The sequence below is a fragment of the Rhipicephalus sanguineus genome, chromosome 2, assembly GCF_013339695.2.
Source record: "Rhipicephalus sanguineus isolate Rsan-2018 chromosome 2, BIME_Rsan_1.4, whole genome shotgun sequence".
Lineage (NCBI taxonomy): Eukaryota > Metazoa > Arthropoda > Arachnida > Ixodida > Ixodidae > Rhipicephalus > Rhipicephalus sanguineus.
The window spans coordinates 200,270,047-200,286,971 of NC_051177.1; the positions used below are offsets into that span (position 1 = coordinate 200,270,047).

The 16,925-nt window shown below is 48.0% G+C and overlaps 4 non-coding genes and 1 pseudogene across 4 annotated transcripts; 3 read left to right on the forward strand and 2 right to left on the reverse strand.

The window, feature by feature from the left end:
* The first annotated feature begins 8,668 nt into the window (after window positions 1-8,668).
* Trnag-gcc (transfer RNA glycine (anticodon GCC)) lies at window positions 8,669-8,739 on the forward strand. The gene has a single exon. It is a non-coding gene; the product is annotated as a tRNA-Gly (tRNA).
* A 72-nt stretch (window positions 8,740-8,811) lies between these two features.
* On the forward strand, window positions 8,812-8,883 carry Trnag-gcc (transfer RNA glycine (anticodon GCC)). Its single transcript has one exon. It is a non-coding gene; the product is annotated as a tRNA-Gly (tRNA).
* A 71-nt stretch (window positions 8,884-8,954) lies between these two features.
* Window positions 8,955-9,025, forward strand: Trnag-gcc (transfer RNA glycine (anticodon GCC)). The gene has a single exon. It is a non-coding gene; the product is annotated as a tRNA-Gly (tRNA).
* A 1,918-nt stretch (window positions 9,026-10,943) lies between these two features.
* LOC125757434 (uncharacterized) lies at window positions 10,944-12,395 on the reverse strand (annotated as a pseudogene).
* A 1,133-nt stretch (window positions 12,396-13,528) lies between these two features.
* Trnas-gga (transfer RNA serine (anticodon GGA)) lies at window positions 13,529-13,602 on the reverse strand. Its single transcript has one exon. It is a non-coding gene; the product is annotated as a tRNA-Ser (tRNA).
* Between the last annotated feature and the right edge of the window lie 3,323 nt (window positions 13,603-16,925).

The window sequence follows — 16,925 nt, forward strand, 5'->3', positions numbered from 1 at the left end:
TTCGTTTCGGCAGCGTCATGTTTGGTCATGTACTCTCTTGGTTGTCCCTTTGCTCTGTTCAAACGGTCATTATTTTTATTTTTCACTTTTCTGTACTATGGATGTGAGTACTGACTGCCGTAGAATAGTAGATTGGCAGTGTGTAACAAAAATAAATGCAAAAAGTTTATCCCAGAAATGTCCAACTGCCACGGGTGACACCTATGGGTCAATTCACGCAGTGAATTGACCCATAGGTGTAAAATTCACCCATAGGTGAATACACCCATTGAATTTTACACCCATAGGTGTAAATTCAAAGAACACACATGGGTGTTTAACAGAACATACACCCATTCTACACCCAAAAATAAAAAAGGGTGTGTGAAGGGTGTGCAAAGAAGACATTACACCCTTTCGGATAATATTGACAGAAAAAGGATGTACAATAGGTGTTTTGTCGCAAATACACCTATAAGGGTGTGAAACGGTTTGCAGTGTACCGTCGCAAAAAGCACAGTAAAGCTTGTTTCACCAAACACTGATGGAAAATATGCGACGGACAGTATGATCACCGTTACTTGAAGCCAAACAGCCCGTAATCCGTTCGTCCGTTCACAAACAAAAGCTGACAACGCTACACAAAACGCAAATGACCGCCGGCCGTCGCCTAGCTCTGCTGCCGAAAGAGCCGCTGCGAACTGGCTGGAACTGGCACCTGGCGGCTGGCGCGAACTAGTGGAGGAAGAGGGGAAAGGGGAGGAAGGAACAAGTATTCTGAAACAAGTCTCACCCTTCACTTGACCGAGCTGAGCACAGCGTCACCATTCAACAGAAAAGACACAACGGTTTTCACAAAGTGATCCGCCTATTGCTCAATATTTAGTGAACATTCTTGCCAATAGGTGTATCTGCCATAGACATTGAGTCAAGGTGGAGCGCCGAGTGAAAAGATGTTCTTGAATGCAGGGGTAAACCACTGATCTCCACTAGGAGCATGCGCTGGCATGCGCGCTTCGACAACACCCGCTTCGAGCCTCCGACTGCGTAGCATCTTTGGTAGCATCAGTAGCATGCTTGCCTGGCTTGCCTGCGTTTGCTTCTGTTGTCGTTCACTGTTGCGCGAGCGTTGCGCGGCCTTAGCCGCCTGCTGATAGAAACCCGCGTTGCGGAGCGAAACCAATTACGTTGAGGGCTTTGTTTTCTGCGTCTCTTCTTTCACTAAAGCGACATGCATTCACCGCTCTTTAGACATGCCGTTTTGGCGTCTTTGCGCTCGTGGACAAAACATTTTAAGAATCATTTAGATAGTCGTTGCGCGCGCACTTTCCCCCACAATGTCTAAAAATGTCTCAAATTAGACGTTCTGGACTTCTTTGGCAGAATACACTCTGGCTATGTCGTAGCTGTTGAAAACGGTAATAAACAGTACGCAGGCATATTTGAGAGGCGAGTGCTTTATTTTGCAAAAATGTCTATTCTTGATCTTCTCGTAAACCAAGACGTCTATAGCCGTCCGCAGCCGTTTCGAGACGTCTTTCAGAGGTTTTGTGTTACATGGGAAGGGTGCCCACTAAGCCCGCTACTCTTTGCATTATACCTTGAGCCATTTTGCTTGGCTGTGATCAATAATGAAAATATTAGAGGGTTCAGACTGCAAGTGACCGAAGTGAAGGTATTAGCCTGCGCGGACGACATAGCTGTATTCTGTGATGATCGAGAAAGCGTCCAGGAAGTGGTTCGAGTCGCAAAAGCATACTGCAAGCAGTCCGGATCAAAGATAAACTGGGACAAAAGCATCGGTATATGGCATGGCGACTGGGACGTAACGCCAGAACACTTCTCTTCAGCACGGCGGACGACGACACCTGTGACACGGCCGCTACATAAAAAAAAAACAGGTGCGGCCTGCTGCGTCGCGTCGCCGTCAATGGGCGAGCGCGGGTCGGCTGAGCCATAGAGTTTCCTAAAATTAACTAGAGGGAACTCTGGCGCGGCGATCGTTCAGCCACCATGGGAATGATGGGTAGTGCACGGATTTGCCTAGTCTTTGTACTTGCGGGCTTCGAACGCACTTGTGGCTTTGTTTATTGCTGTGTTTTGGTTTTCTTTCAGCAAAAGAATGGATCGTTGTGAACTTCGTGACCAGATTTGAATTGGTGAGCCTAAAAACGTTATGTGGTGAAGTGGAACTGTTGAACGTTTGCTGAACTTCATCTTGCGACAAAGAGGATGCAGGCGACGCCCAGCCAAACGGAGCCGAAAGTACGAAGTTTAGACAAATCCGTGTACTATCCATCATTCCCATGCTGGCTGAAGCGCCATGCGTTGCAGCTCCCATAGACACTAGCGCCAGAGTTCCCTCTAGTAAGTATTGTAGGAAACTCTATGGGCTGAGCGGCAGCTGTTTTGGGTGAGGGCGCCACTAGCACGGTCCTCATTTAGGTCCTCAAGGCAGACGCCGGTTCGTGTTACTATGTGGTCGCCTCAGGATTTATGCGTGTCCGTGTGCATTTTCGTGTGCTTTCTCGTGTCTTTCTCGAGTGTGACCGCGCGTGTCAGCAGCTTGCCTCATGTTTCCTGCGCCTGAGTACGGTTTTTTGGTGCGCGCGTGTGCGGCAGACGGTTTTTTCTAGCGGTGTGATGACGCGAAGCTGCTGTGTGCCGCTGTGCAACTCGAACGTGTGAAACGACGCTGCTGTGTAGTACTACGTATTCTCATGCGATCTACAGTGTTGGGAAGCGTAATATTTGTAACAGAGCACTTCTTTCTGTCTCAAACGAGCGCTAAAACAGGCGCGCGCCGCCGCATCCTGCCGACAGCATCAAGGCACTGCGCCAACTGTTACCCCCAACGGGTGCGCGCAACGAAAAAAAAGACGAGCATCAAAAGGCGCCCAGGACGAACCCCTACCCTCTCCACCGAAGACGCCGTCGCGGTCGCGACAGCCTAAAGGCCCAACCGCATGCACGCAATTTTCGAGCGACGGCGACGAGCGACAGCGACAAACAGGCTCCGTCGCGCTGTCGCGTCGCGAAGGGAGCACCCACATGTTCGCGACAAAGTGTCACGGTTGCTCGATTGAAAACTACTGCGTGCGCGCAGGTAAATTGCGAAAAAAAATTACAAAGTAGATGAATGACAACATGACAAATTTATAATTGCCTTGTGTGAGATAAGGAAGGCATAAAAGCGTTTCATGCCTGTCTTTTTTCGCAGTCTTATGTTTAACCGCGACAGCAGTATCTGCTGTGATCTCGAGGGGGCGCCCGGAAGCGTACGCTACCTAGGCAAATACGTCGCACTTTGGAAACTGCGTTATGTTATGGTTAGTCCACGAGGCGCATCTCTACAACGTTTCCTCTTGCTGTCGTGCAACATTTAAGAAAAGCAGCAGCGACTCACATCGCTTCCTCGCAAGGAGAAGGGCCACCTCACACGACGACCGTACGACGATGTTGACATTGCAGCAAGCTACTAACAATGCAGCAAGCTACCACCGAAACATCAAAACGAGCCGTCGATCAAAATTAACGACAAAATACGGCCGCTGCCTCGCTCTCCGCGTGAGATGGGGTTGTAAAGAAGGTAGGCTATAACTTGCATTCCTTGAAGTACGCGCCGATTAGAAGCATCAAGAGCAAATTCCATCCGAAGCACCCTTCATAACTGATAGTCTTGCGCACATAATAAACCTCATGTTCAAATCTGGCTGTTATCCTAATGAACTCAAACAAGGCAGGATTACACCAGTTTTTAAGAAGGGGGACCGCTGTTTAATTTCAAATTACCGCCCCATCTGTGTATTACCATTCTTCAGCAAAGTAATTGAAAAGCCTATTGAAAAGCGCTTGACGAATTATTTTATGAAATTTAATATTCTCTCGACAATACAATACGGCTTTCGCCCAGGGTATTCGACAGAACTTGCTCTTATTGCACTAACAGATGAACTAAGACTTGCAATCGATGAGGGTCATTACGCTGCTTCTGTATTTATAGACTTTACTAAGGCTTTCGAGAAAATAAATCACAAAATATTGTCCTATAAGCTTGAATCATTAGGAATTACCGGACCAGCCCTACTTCTGCTGCAGAACTACTTAAAAGACCGAATGCAGGTAATAACTATTTCAGGTGTTAATTCCAAAACCGTGTTGACCAATATTGGAGTTCCCCAAGGCTCCATATTAGGTCCCCTCTAGTTCTTATTATATGTGAATGATTTGCCGAACTGTCTCTCCTTTTCTAAATGTATACTTTATGCAGACGACACCACTGTCATCAACTCAGACAAATGTCTCACAACTCTCACATCCAACATTAACAAAGACATGCACAATTTGCTAGAATGGTGCAAAACTAACCAATTACACATAAATGCATCGAAAACAAAATTTGTCTTATTCACCTCTAGCCACCGGACACTTCCCTCTATTCCTCCTATTTTTCTCGGAGCCACTCTTATCCCAGCAAGCTCTTCTTGTAATTACCTAGGCGTAGAACTAGACAGCCATCTAAAGTTTATTAATCACATAGCCAAAGTAAAACAAAAGATTGCCTACGGGATCCGAGTTCTTCTAAATTCGCGATATATATTTAAGCGTGACATTTTACTGTCGTTGTATTTTTCATTTGTCCATTCACACATTAACTACTGCATTACAAGCTGGGGAAATACTTACATGACTTATCTACATTCATTACAAGTGCTGCAAAATCAAGCTATTAGAATAATTACGTTTAGCGCATTTAACCACAGAGCCGCCTATCTCTTACAATCTAACTCTATTCTTTCAGTTTCGAAACTCATTAAATATAACCTTACAAAATTCTTGTTCCAGGAAATCAACCTCGGACGTTACGATGGCGTTTTACCCCGATCTTATCTAACAAATAATAATAATACAAGGTTTGCATGCAATAATAACTTCGTTTTACCCAAAGTGCATACCAATTATGGCAAGCAGAGAGTCCTGTTTTCTTTTTTTTTTATTTGCGACATAGACTTGCCCTTTTTTTTATCCTTCACTGTTTGGAACACCATACCCATCGAAATAAAAGCACTCAAAATTCATCAGCTTAAAAAAACAATTAAAAGATCATATTCTCTCAATCTCTGATGTATAAGTATGCTCATATTCTTACTTATTGTGTATTCTGATTTGATAACCTCGTTCTTGTTACTTTGTATGTTCCTTTTTCTTCCTAGTACAAATTAGTTTTGTTCTATTTCAATGCCGATCATTTCTATTTACACCTTTTACAATTCATATGTTTTGTTATGCTGTAACCTGAGTTTCTTATTTATCTTGAAAAGGAGGTCCCATTGCAGTCTTTGACTTCGGGACCTCCTTCTGTATATTGTCACTATGTAATCTTTGTACCAATCACAATAAAATTGATTCTGATTCTGAAGCGAGGATTGGTGATGCTGCCCTGTTGCCGGAAATCGTCACGCTCACTTCCGGGCGACAAGCGATTTTTTCTAGTTTTCCAGAAAGCCGCAACGCGACAAGCGACGGCGATGGGTGGCCCTCCGCGACAGCAAATCATGTCGCTCGTCGCTGTCGCTCGTCGCCGTCGCTCGAAAATTGCGTGCATGCGGTTGGGCCTTAACACCCGCGCAGATCAGGAGAATTCGAGAAATCAAAGTGGAACCGACCGATTCCGCAGACGAACCGGCGAGACGAATCCCTTTCCCCTAGCTGTCGCTGCGCTACGTGCTACGAGCCGAACAATCACTTGGAATGTTCGCAAAACCGGGAAGGATACAAACGAGAGACGACGGAGGGTAGGACGGTATAGTGATGTCGGCGATGAAGTTATGTTGTTCGTGTGAGTCGTGTAGCGCGGTCAGTCGATCTTGGATAATCGAGTGATGACACCGTGGGAGCACTGTTTAGAAGAGTGTCACCGAATGACGGTGACCAGAGCTGGAGTTCCTTTGAGTGTTTCCTGGAAGAGAGATATCCCAGAAACGTTCGAAGAGTTGTGGGCTGCACACGTTTGGTGAATATTCAAGGCCTTTAAGTGTTCTTGGATAGTTTCTAATGGATGAGAGTGCATTTGTAGCACGGTAAGTTTGTTCCCGTTGTTTTAAGCACCACTAAGCGATGTTGTGAGTTGTAATTGATACCTGCCGAGTGTGGATGTTTGCGTGATGCTTGTACTGCCTTAACTGAGAATATATATATTTTTTTGTGTTGTCAACTCTTGGCTCTAACTCTTGCTTTGGATCACTTGTTGGCGCACTAACAGGACCTTCATTTAAATTTCGTGTGCTTTTGTGGTGCATTTCGGTGGGCCGATAAGTAAGCCCTTGGAATCTGCCCGACGACTGCCTGCCCATTAACGGGATCAGTGATTGAGTGACACTTTTCATTTCAGGTGAGTCAAACGGGCAGCATTCGTGGAAAGTATTGAGGCCCACTCTACAAAACACTGGTACTCCTAGGGCAAACTGTTCACATATGTGGGGTAATCGGCAGTTCTAATAACGACTTCAATATTCAACCTGTAATGTGCAAATATAAAACGCGTTATCTACGGCCTGATTGGAGTAAGTGTCAGGCGTACAAACGCGGCTGTCGAAGCGCTTCTCCGTGAACAGCTGTACCAGTGTGGTGGCGCCAGTGCGGGCGCAAGGAGAACTAGGCCCCCGACGCCGTTTCGGCGCCACGCAGCAGGCCGCACCTGTTTTTTTTTTTTTGTTTATGTAGCGGCCGTGTCTGTGAAGTATCTGGGAGTGCCGCTGCAGCACTATAAAGATAGCACAGATTATTGGCTAGAAGAAACTGATAAAATGAGGGAAGAAACGTGTGGCTGGATCGGCCGAGGTTTGTCAATATTCGGCCGCGCGAGTGCTTGTAATTTGTTTTTAGTTGCCAGAGTATGGTATGTTTTGCAAATTATTTTCATGACGAGGGTGTGTGTGCAAAAGATACATAGGATTTTTGCTGTATTTATATGGGGATCAAGTTTTGAACGTTCGAGTCGTACTAATTTGTTTCGATCAGTTCGCAGTGGAGGACTGGGGCTTGCTCACCTCTACATCAGGCAGCTTGTGTTAGGTTTTCTTTTCTTAAGAGATCAAAGAGATGATTTCTTACGCACAGTCATACAGGTACGGCTGGTAAGTGCTCTTCCAGAATTCATCATTACGTGCTGTGATTACGGTTGGAAGAGTGTGACTGGATTCATGCGTGAAGTGGTTATGGCGTTTCGTGTATTACACGCAAGGTTTTCTTTGGACTATTTGTCTACAATTACCAGGAAAAAATTGTATAAAGACTTACTTAATGTAATGTTACCAGTACCAGTATACAGAGTGGTTAACATAGGAGGTCCAGGAAATGACGTGTTGAAGCGTGTTAACAGGATGCCCGTTCCATCTACATGATTGAATCGTTCTTCTTTAAATTACATACCAATACCCTACCAGTTAAAACATGGTGAGACCAGAAAGGTATTGACGTACCACGGACTGTTGACTGCTTGCTGTGTAAAAAGCCGGAGACGATTGACCACGCTTTCATAGATTGTTGGGATGCAGTCTTCCACTAGGACATTCTACAACTAACTCTTTAAAAAATCACAGCATATCCACGGAGTGAATGATGATGAGTGGGCGAAGCCGCGGAGGTTCATCGGTAAACCGTGAATCTTCCGTGAATTCTGCCCAGTACATCATCACCGACGTGAGATCGGGCGCGTTTATACTAAAGGTTCGATGAGTTATGACGACTTGCAGCTCACTTTAATTTTACATGTACGCTGTGAATTTTCATTGTTTAGAAAACCATTGCTTTAGAAAAATCTGGCGTCTTTCGTTAAGCAGCTGGCGTCTTTTTGTTTTGCTTTAGAAACATCTGGCGTTCTTTCGTTCTGCTTTTACAAAACATCTGGCGTCTTTCGTTGGTTTATTTCATCAATCAACGGCGTTTTGAACAAAATTTTTATTGTTTAATCACGCACACGAGAAATCTCACCAGGCACTACCTTGGAGGTAAACAATGGCTGCTAATGGGAATGAGAGACAGAAAAGTCGGCTTTTAGCTAACACTTACACTTCTACTTCTACTAACGTTTCCTACTGGTACATGCCAATGGCTGCTAATGGGGAATGAGAGACAGACGAATTCGGCTTTTAGTTAACGCGCATGCTGCGAATTTTTTATTGTTCAACAACGCACAGGAAAAATCTCCCACCGGCACCACCTTGGAGGTCAAAGCGTAAGACTTGTTACGGACTACGACTACTGCTACTGCTACGACGACGACGACTACGAGGGACGAACGGGTGCCGCCTTAAGGAGCTTCGCCCCTAAAAGATCTACCAATTACAACCATAGGCATACGGTTTCTGCCCACGGATACATATGGTGGAACACCCTACGACATGTTCATGCTCCTGAGCCTCCATAGTCTGTATAAAACAAGAATGGCAGTACGCCATGTCAATGTCAAGGTTTCCACGGTACGGGAAAATTTCATTGCAAGTATTGCACATGTTAGAGAGGTATATCGAGCACAAGCCGAACCCCCCAAGTTGGTGGCTATCCTAGATGACCTTGTAAACTTCAAACAATTTTAAGGTGACCATGTCATTTTAGTGTGACTACAATGTGTTATATATGCATGTGTTTTATTGGTGTGTTGTCGAAGTAGGCAATAAAGAAAAAAAAAGCGTCGGTGGTTCAGTGGTAGAATACTCGCCTGCCACGCGGGTGGCCCGGGTTCGATTCCCGGCCGACGCACTTAATTTTTATTTAGAAAATGTGTGGAGTATTGCGCAATAACAATGCCATAAGAGCTGGTCGGAGCACATCGCGTCGGTGGTTCAGCGGTGGAATACCTTGCCTGCCACGCGGGTGGCCTGGGTTCGATTCCCGGCCGACGCACTTCATTTTTTTCACGAAATGTGTGGAGTATTGCGCAATAACAATACCATAAGAGCTGGTCGGAGCACATCGCGTCGGTGGTTCAGAGGTAGTATACTCGCCTGCCACGCGGGTGGCCCGGGTTCGATTCCCGGCCGACGCACTTCATTTTCTTTTTACAAAATGTGTGGAGTATTGTGCAATAACAATGACATGAGAGCAGGCCGAAGCACATCGCGTCGGTGGTTTAGTGGTAGAGGGGATTCTACTTCCGGACACTGTCGTGAACGGTTGGGGAATGCTACGCTCCTCTGGGGCGGTATCAGCGGCCATGCCTAGCCGCGGTGACCGGAAGGCTGCCTTCGGAAACCAGAAATATGAAGTTATTTTGCCTCCACTTCCAACCGGTCGCATCGTTTTGAATACTGTTTTCCTTCATGCTGATGTTCGAGGACGGCCATACCGAGTGGAAGACATACGTGCCGCACTTGAATACTTGGGTATGTTGCCTGACGTTGAAGCGTTAGGCGCATACCAAATGAATCACGTGTGGGCGGTGACGCTGAAGAACAACGAGGCGAAGAAGAAACTGCTTTCGGCATCTCAAGTGTCAGTGAAGGAGCGGCGTTGCCTCGTTGTGGATCCGAACAACCAGGATATAAGGCTAAAGCTACACTGCGTCCTCCATCATGTCGACGACGAAGATGTACGGATCGGCAAAGTCACGGAAGTGTCAAGGGAGCGATGGCGCACAGAAGGTCTATCCGAGAAAGGGTCAACGACGCGGCTCATAAGTCTGCAGCTCAAAGCAGGCTACACGAAAGAAGACATCCCGCATCAGCTGCGTGTAGCAGGTGAGCTGACCTTAGTAGTGGTTGCTGGAAGAGCTCCCCTCTGCTTACGATGTAAACGAACAGGCCATATCAGACGTGAATGTAGAGTGCCGCGGTGCACGTCGTGTAAGCGCTTTGGCCATGCTGAGGAAGAGTGCGTAAGAACTTATGCGAAGGTTGCGGGGCCCTCTGCATGGGATGATAAAACAGAACATCAGATGGATGAATCAGAAGCCGAGGAAGTTGCAGCTAGCAAAACGAGGGAACTTGAGCCTGTTGACACGTTTCCTTCGTTTCTACCAGCCAGTAGCGACAAACCGGAAGAGCATGTTAGCGTGCCCGCTAGACAACGCACTCCGCACTGTGAGAAGTCAACGGCAACGCTCACCAAACCGATAAAAAATACTGTGAACTGTTAGCAAACGCCAGTAGAGAAACCCGAGCGTCAACTTGACGACATGATGGATACGAGGACTACCCCGTGGAAGAGAGCACGTGAGGAAACATAAGCTGAGAACAAGACCCCGGTTGAGTCCAATACCGGCGAACCGCCTACAAAGACGGCCCAAGTCCGCCGCATGTCCTTGAAGCCGAAGCCCAACCACCGGATCGCCACACCTCGGGAGGCTCATAGCCTCCTGGTCCAACGAGTTGTCGGTGCTATGGCCGGCTATCTACACGCAAGAACTGAGCGAGGCCGAGCGAAAGGGTTTGAACCCCAACTCGTTGTCCCCAAGGAGCCTGCGGTGTGTTCGCCCGTGACACCTTCAAGGTCCAGCTATCGATATAGTACTGTTCGCTGTCCGTTACAGAACAAGGTGAGCGCCATGCGGTCTGGTCTTTATCCCCTATAAATGACGCTAAGACTTAACACGCCCCTTTGTATCGGCACACTAAACGTGCGTGGCTTATCTTCAAAACGCAGACAATATCAAGTAAAGAGATTGTTATTGGAAAATTACCTTGATATCTTAGCGATTCAAGAAACGAAAGTGGAAAGCCAGGCTCAGACGGACCGCATGGTGGAACCCTTTATCGCGCGGTATAACGTATGTGTGTGTCACGTGGTAGGCTCTTCTGGGGGGTGTGCCTTGTTACTCCGCAACTCCCTTCGCATAGCGAATGAAACCACGTTTATTCCACTTTGAAATGCGCCGAAGGCGCTGCGGTGGAAAAGGGCGGGGGGTATTAGGGTAGAAGGAAGTGGTAGAGCTGCCTCCGCTTTATTAAAGGACGTTCTGGTGGCAGCTAAGTGGGGGCCGCTTGAATCTTGTGACTGTCGCGGAGCCGATCGCCGAACGGTGGTGCCGCCGGGTCCTGGAGGAACAAGAGGAGTGCTCGCCAGAGCTCGATGGCCCGATCCGGAAGTGTGGGATCCGGACAGGCCCATGTCCGGAGAGAGGAAGGCCAGGGTCCCCGCTTTATGGTGGCCAGGGCACGAACCCGGGGTGGGATGTAGAGGGGGCACTCCCGACACAGGTGGTTGAGGTCCGAACGGCAGTTGCATGTGGAGCAGACACCGGTTACGAGTGGTGGTGTGCCACCCCTGTGAAATCGGTTAAGCAAGAAAGGAGTAAGAGGTGTTCCTGTCTGAATTCTCCGAAGCAACACAGACTCTCGTCGTGTAAATACCTTCGACGGAATCGACGGTATCGAAAGTGGATTGCCCACTGCTGTGAGGTAAGCGGCACGACGTTGTTTAGTAATATGCCTTTCTGCGATCGGATCTGCTAGCTCGGGTGTGGTAGCTAGAAGAGGAAATTGTGTATAAAAGGCTCTGGCTAGCGCGGTGGAGAGATGAGCACGCGCTAATCTGTGAGCCTTCTCGTTTCCGGGGATACCACAATGTGCGGGGACCCAGAGGATGGTGACATCGTGACCTCATTCGCGGAGTAGGCGCGCCTGGTGCCGGATCTTCTGCAGTACAGGGTCTGTATAAAGAACGTTAGCACATGCCCGATGGGCAGCCTGTGAGTCTGTGTACACACGATGATGAACGGGTTCAGTTTCAGATGCAGTTTCGAGGGCCCACTCCAAATAATCTAGGATGGCCACTAGCTCTGCTCGGGTGCTGTACATCGCTTCTGCTGATACATGATGGCGTCGGTTCTGATTTCTGTTTGTCTGGTCGTACCACGCAGTGGTATAACAATTGTTACTGGTGCCATCTGTAGGAAGTGCAGCGTCCGTGTATATAATGCGTTCAGTCAAAGGGAGGGAACTCGTAGCCTTAGCATGCCTCTTGGCGTAGGCGAGGCGCCGCACTCGCTGATGAGGATCCATATTGAGTGGAAGTGGTTTGCCATCGGTGAGTACCGTGATTTCCCATGGCGGCGTTTTGTTGGGCAGAATGGAAAGTGTATAGATGTCATACCCGAGGAGCATGAGTGTGTGTCGCCCGGCGTTTGTTGCACGAAGCCTCGTCTCCATTGTTTGGATGTGCACGTCGACGAGCTCGGACAGGTTGTTGAGCTTGCTACAGCTCTTGAGCGCATCGAGGTGTGTGTACCTTGGAAGTCCAGTAACAATGCGTTTGGCCTCTGTTGGACCTCTAAGCCTTCCAACTGCGGCGCGGTTAACATCGAGCCAAAAACACGTCTTGCTAGATGAACCGCTTTAATGGAACTAGAAAAAAAAAGAAAAAAGAGGGCGAGCCAGCGCTGCTACGTGAGCACGCGTCAGCTCGTGAGGAGCGTCCATAATGATGGTGTTTGGTCATCTGTAGACGAATGACGAAGAAAAGGAAGTCACAACAGTCTCCCGCGCCGACAGATGACGTTAGTTGGCTTCCAACGGGTAAAGTAGCTGTACGGGCCGCTTCACAACAGAGCCGTCGGGCAAGCACAAAGAACAGGTCCTGACAATGCTGTCGCGTCCGCTGATCAGTTCCTCTATGCGGGCCAAACTCCACAGTTGCCTTGGAAGCTGTTTATCCCCGAGTAGAACTACGTTGCCTTTCTTCGAAGAGTCATTTCTTTTGGCTTGGTTGGATGTAAAGTTCCTGAGTTCATTAAGGTACTCTTTATACCAACGAGACCAAAATGCTTGCAAATCATCTTCTCGCTTGCTCCAAAGTTTCTTCAGTGCATCGTTGGTAGACTCGGTGTTGATTTTCAGTTCGTAATGTGGTAGCGTTGTCAGTCTCCTTCCAACGAGAAAATCTGCTGCAGATAGGGGGTACGGTTCATCCACGTCGTTGAACACGTAAGTCAAAGGTCGAGAATTCACCACGGCCTCCACTTCTGTTAGTAGAGTAACTAGCTCTGTCCGACTGACAAGCCGTCGCCCAAGCATCTTCTTCAAGCAGGTTTTTACAGAACGAACGAGTCTCTCGTAGAACCCGCCCCACCAAGGAGCGCTCGGGCAAATGAATTTCCATTGGATCTTCGAGGAGGAAAAGAAGGCGAGTACGTCGGGGTGTCTTATCGTTCTCCAAAGCTTCTGTAGGTCCTTGGACGCTTTGACGAATGTTCGTGCGTTGTCGCTGTAGATAGTGTGACAGAGACCCCGCCGTGATACGAATCTCCGCAGGGCGCAAAGAAAATTCACTGTGGTCAAGTCTTCAACCAGTTCCAAGTGAACAGCTCTTGTCACCGCGCACGTAAAAAGAGCGATGTAGGAGCGCTCGTGGGGATGCCCTTTGATGTATATAGTGGCCCCGCAAAGTCAACTCCACTCACGAGGAACGGAGGGGCTTGAGTAGCACGATCCTGAGGCATACAAGGTGAAGATTAAGAAAGAGAAAATAGACAACCACCCATTTGTAGCACGAAGCCACGAGGAAATCCATACGGATTTCTCAGTAATAAAGCCTCTTAGTCGCCGAAAAATTCGTCCTGGTCCGGGGTTCGAACCCGGGACCAACGCCTTTCCGGGGCGGTCGCTCTACCAATTGAGCTAACCAGGAAGCTAGCAATTGGCAGCGCGAGGGCGAATTCATCGACAACTCGAAGCAACGGCGTTGGTCCCGGGTTCGAACCCCGGACCAGGACGAATTTTTCGGCGACTAAGAGGCTTTATTTCTGAGAAATCCGTATGGATTTCCTCGTGGCTTCGTGCTACAAATGGGTGGTTGTCTATTTTCTCTTTCTTAACCCTTCCGCCACCTTGCGGGATTCCGCAGAACTGATTTTCAAGGTGAAGATTGCTCAACAGTTTTACTCTGTAGGCGTTGGCAGATGACACACCGTCTTATCGTTTTCTTCACAGACTGTCGTGCTTGAAGAATCCAAAATCGTTCTCGAACTTGAGTCAGAGTGTCTCGAACGTCCCCGTGGAAGACCTTTGCGTGAGCATGATTGATTATCAGCGTACTGAGGTGTGAGTCTTTTGGTAGGAGGATGGGATGGCGAGAACCGTACGAGTCGTCAGCCCTGGGAGCTTTTCCTTGTATCCGAAGAAGCCCGTTTTCGTCTATGAACAGTCTTAACTGCCCAAGTGGGTTTTGTAGAGGGAGCGGATTCTTGTTCGCGACGCAGTCTGCTTCTTTACCAAAGTGAGCTCTCTGTTCCTCTCGAAGCAAATAGCACTCCGCTTGCTGAATTTCCTCAGCAGACAGCTCCTCAGACCTATCATTTTCCTTCTTCAACCTTTTGGCATAACGGAAGACCCATGCCGTTACTCTTAAAAGTTTGGTGAGGCTGCTGAATCGTTCAATTTCAATCAGCGATGGCAGCAATGGTCTCGTATTAACAGCATGGATACTGACCTTTAGTTCTGTCTCAGCTGCCTCGAGCTTTCCGTTTTCGATGTCAATCCTTCCCCCGTACACGGGCCAGCACGTATCAGACATTGCAAGCCATGTAGGTCCAAACCACCACAACTGCGACTGCCTAAGTTTGAGTGCAGACAAGCCTCGAGTGAGCAAATCGGCGGGGTTTTCTTTTCCAGGACAATATCGCCATCTGGTATACTCAGTCAAAGTTCTGATTTCTTGCGTCCGGTTCCGCACAAACTCCTTCCAGGTAACGGGATCCTTGTTAATCCAGCAAAGTGTAATCTGGGAATCGGACCAAAATGTTGCTTCACCAATTCCAAGGTCGCAATTCTTCACGATGTAGGCGTACATTCGGGCTGCAAGCAATGCTGCCATCAATTCCAGCCTCGCTAGAGTGACCGTCTTTAACGGCGCAACTCTGGTCTTTGCCATCAGTAGCATAGTCCGGACGGTGCCACTGTAGTCGACCGTACGAAGGTAGGCTGCAGCCCCGTATGCCGACTCGCTTGCATCAGAAAAGATGTGGAGTGCTGCCGTTTGGTACGGGCCTTCTCCGCCGGCTGCTAGGAACCTTGGAATACTGAGGTCACTAAGCATGGTTACCTCCTTGCTCCATTTCAGCCAGAAAGCAGACAATTTGGGTGGCAATGTCTCATCCCCGTCGAGGTTTTCCTTCCATAGATCTTGTAAGAACATTTTCGCCCGTACTAAGAAAGGTGAAAGAAACCCCAAAGGGTCGTAGATCCTTGCAAAACAGCCTGAAGCACGAAGCGTTTTGTAATCCGATGCTCCTGTATAAACTGTGGGATATCCTGGGGCTTGAACGAAAAGGTATCCGTCTTCTTGTTCCAATGAAGTCCCAGTACTTTCAGAGGTCCAGAAGGTGAGCAAAGAGATTTTTCCTGTGAAGTTATTCCTTGTTCGAAGGCGGCAGATACTAAAGGATCGTTGCTGGCCCACTTGCGAATGTTCATGGAAGCTTGCCTGAAGATCTCAATTATTTATTTGTGCATCTGGATAGCTTCTCCAGCTGTGTCGGCTCCAATCAGAAGATCGTCCATATATATGGAGCTTTGCAATCGTCGAGCTGTCACAGGATAGAGGGTTTCTACGGACCTGAAGTGGTGTTTCAATGTAGCAGTCAGTAAGAAAGGACTTGAAGTAGCTCCGAAGGGCACTCTAGTCATTCTCCAAACTTCTATTTCCGGCATTGGGCTGTTCACTTGTGGGGAAGTTTTGAACCACAAAAGGCGGAGCGCATCTCTGTCTGGTTCTCTCAGGCCAATCTGTAGGAACGCCTTCTCGACATCGGCATTCATCGCTACCTTGTAGCGTCGGAAACGAAGCAGTAGGATCACTACGTCAGGATTTAGATTTGGGCCAGCTTCCAGGTTACCATTCAAGGACTTTGAACCCGATTCGTGAGAGGATGCCTCGAATACGATGCGCACCTTCGTAGTAGATCGGTCCTCTCGTATTACAGCTCGATGTGGCATATAATACAGGGGTCCAAGTGGATGCTCTTCTGTTTCCGGTACTCTTTCAGCAGATCCTTCATCGAGGTACAGTCTAATAGTCCCATCGTATCTTTTCAAGAGCTCGCTGTCCTTGTCAAGTTTTTTCATCAAACTATGCAGACGTTTGGCTGCAACTGCATAGTTCTCTGCCAGGTCGACCCTTTCCTTCCACGGTAGCGCGACTTCGTACCGATTGTCTTTGTTCTTGATGTTGTTCTCGAATTTTTCCAGCACTGAATCGGCGACCTTCGTTTCTTCGTGTTCGGCCTTGATCCCGATACTTTCAAGATCCCAAAACCGAGTCAGAAGTTTCGAGATGTCTTGCTCTGTCACCGTGGCTCGAAGGACTACGAAACTGGTACTCTGTATTACTTTGGTTGTAGCAGACAACGGCCCTTGAACAGTCCAGCCCAGTCTTGTCTCGACAGCTTTCAGCTTTTCGTGCACAGGCTTCACGGTACCAGTTACTAGATCCCAATAATAGTCTGAACCAATTAGGACCGCAATCTGTTTGTCTTCAACTCCTTGCAGAGAGAGAGCTTGCGTATCCAATTGCATCTTGTTCATTTCTCTCAAAACGTTTTCTTCTGGTACCGGAATGCATTCACTGCATATTGTGTCCACCACCAGCGCATCGATTGAAATCGGAATTTCCTCTTTCGCAGGGAGAATCAATACTCGCACCCTCTGCATGGTTTTCCGCGCGTTTTCACCACCGAACACGCCTACGGTCAACGTCTCCTCTTCTATTACTTCGCAGCCAAGTCTTTGGGAAGCTTTCGCCGTAATGAAGCTCCGCTGACTTCCGCCATCGAAAAGGACTCGGTAGCGACCAGATGTTTTGGTTCCTGATATGGTGGCCGTCAGAGACTGCAGCATTACGACTGAGCTTGGCTGCTTGGAGATTAGATTGACCGATGCAGATAGCACCTTCTCCTTGTCGCTTCTGATCTCTTCCGATGCGCAAACGGATGTTGCGTGCCTTCTCGCACACTT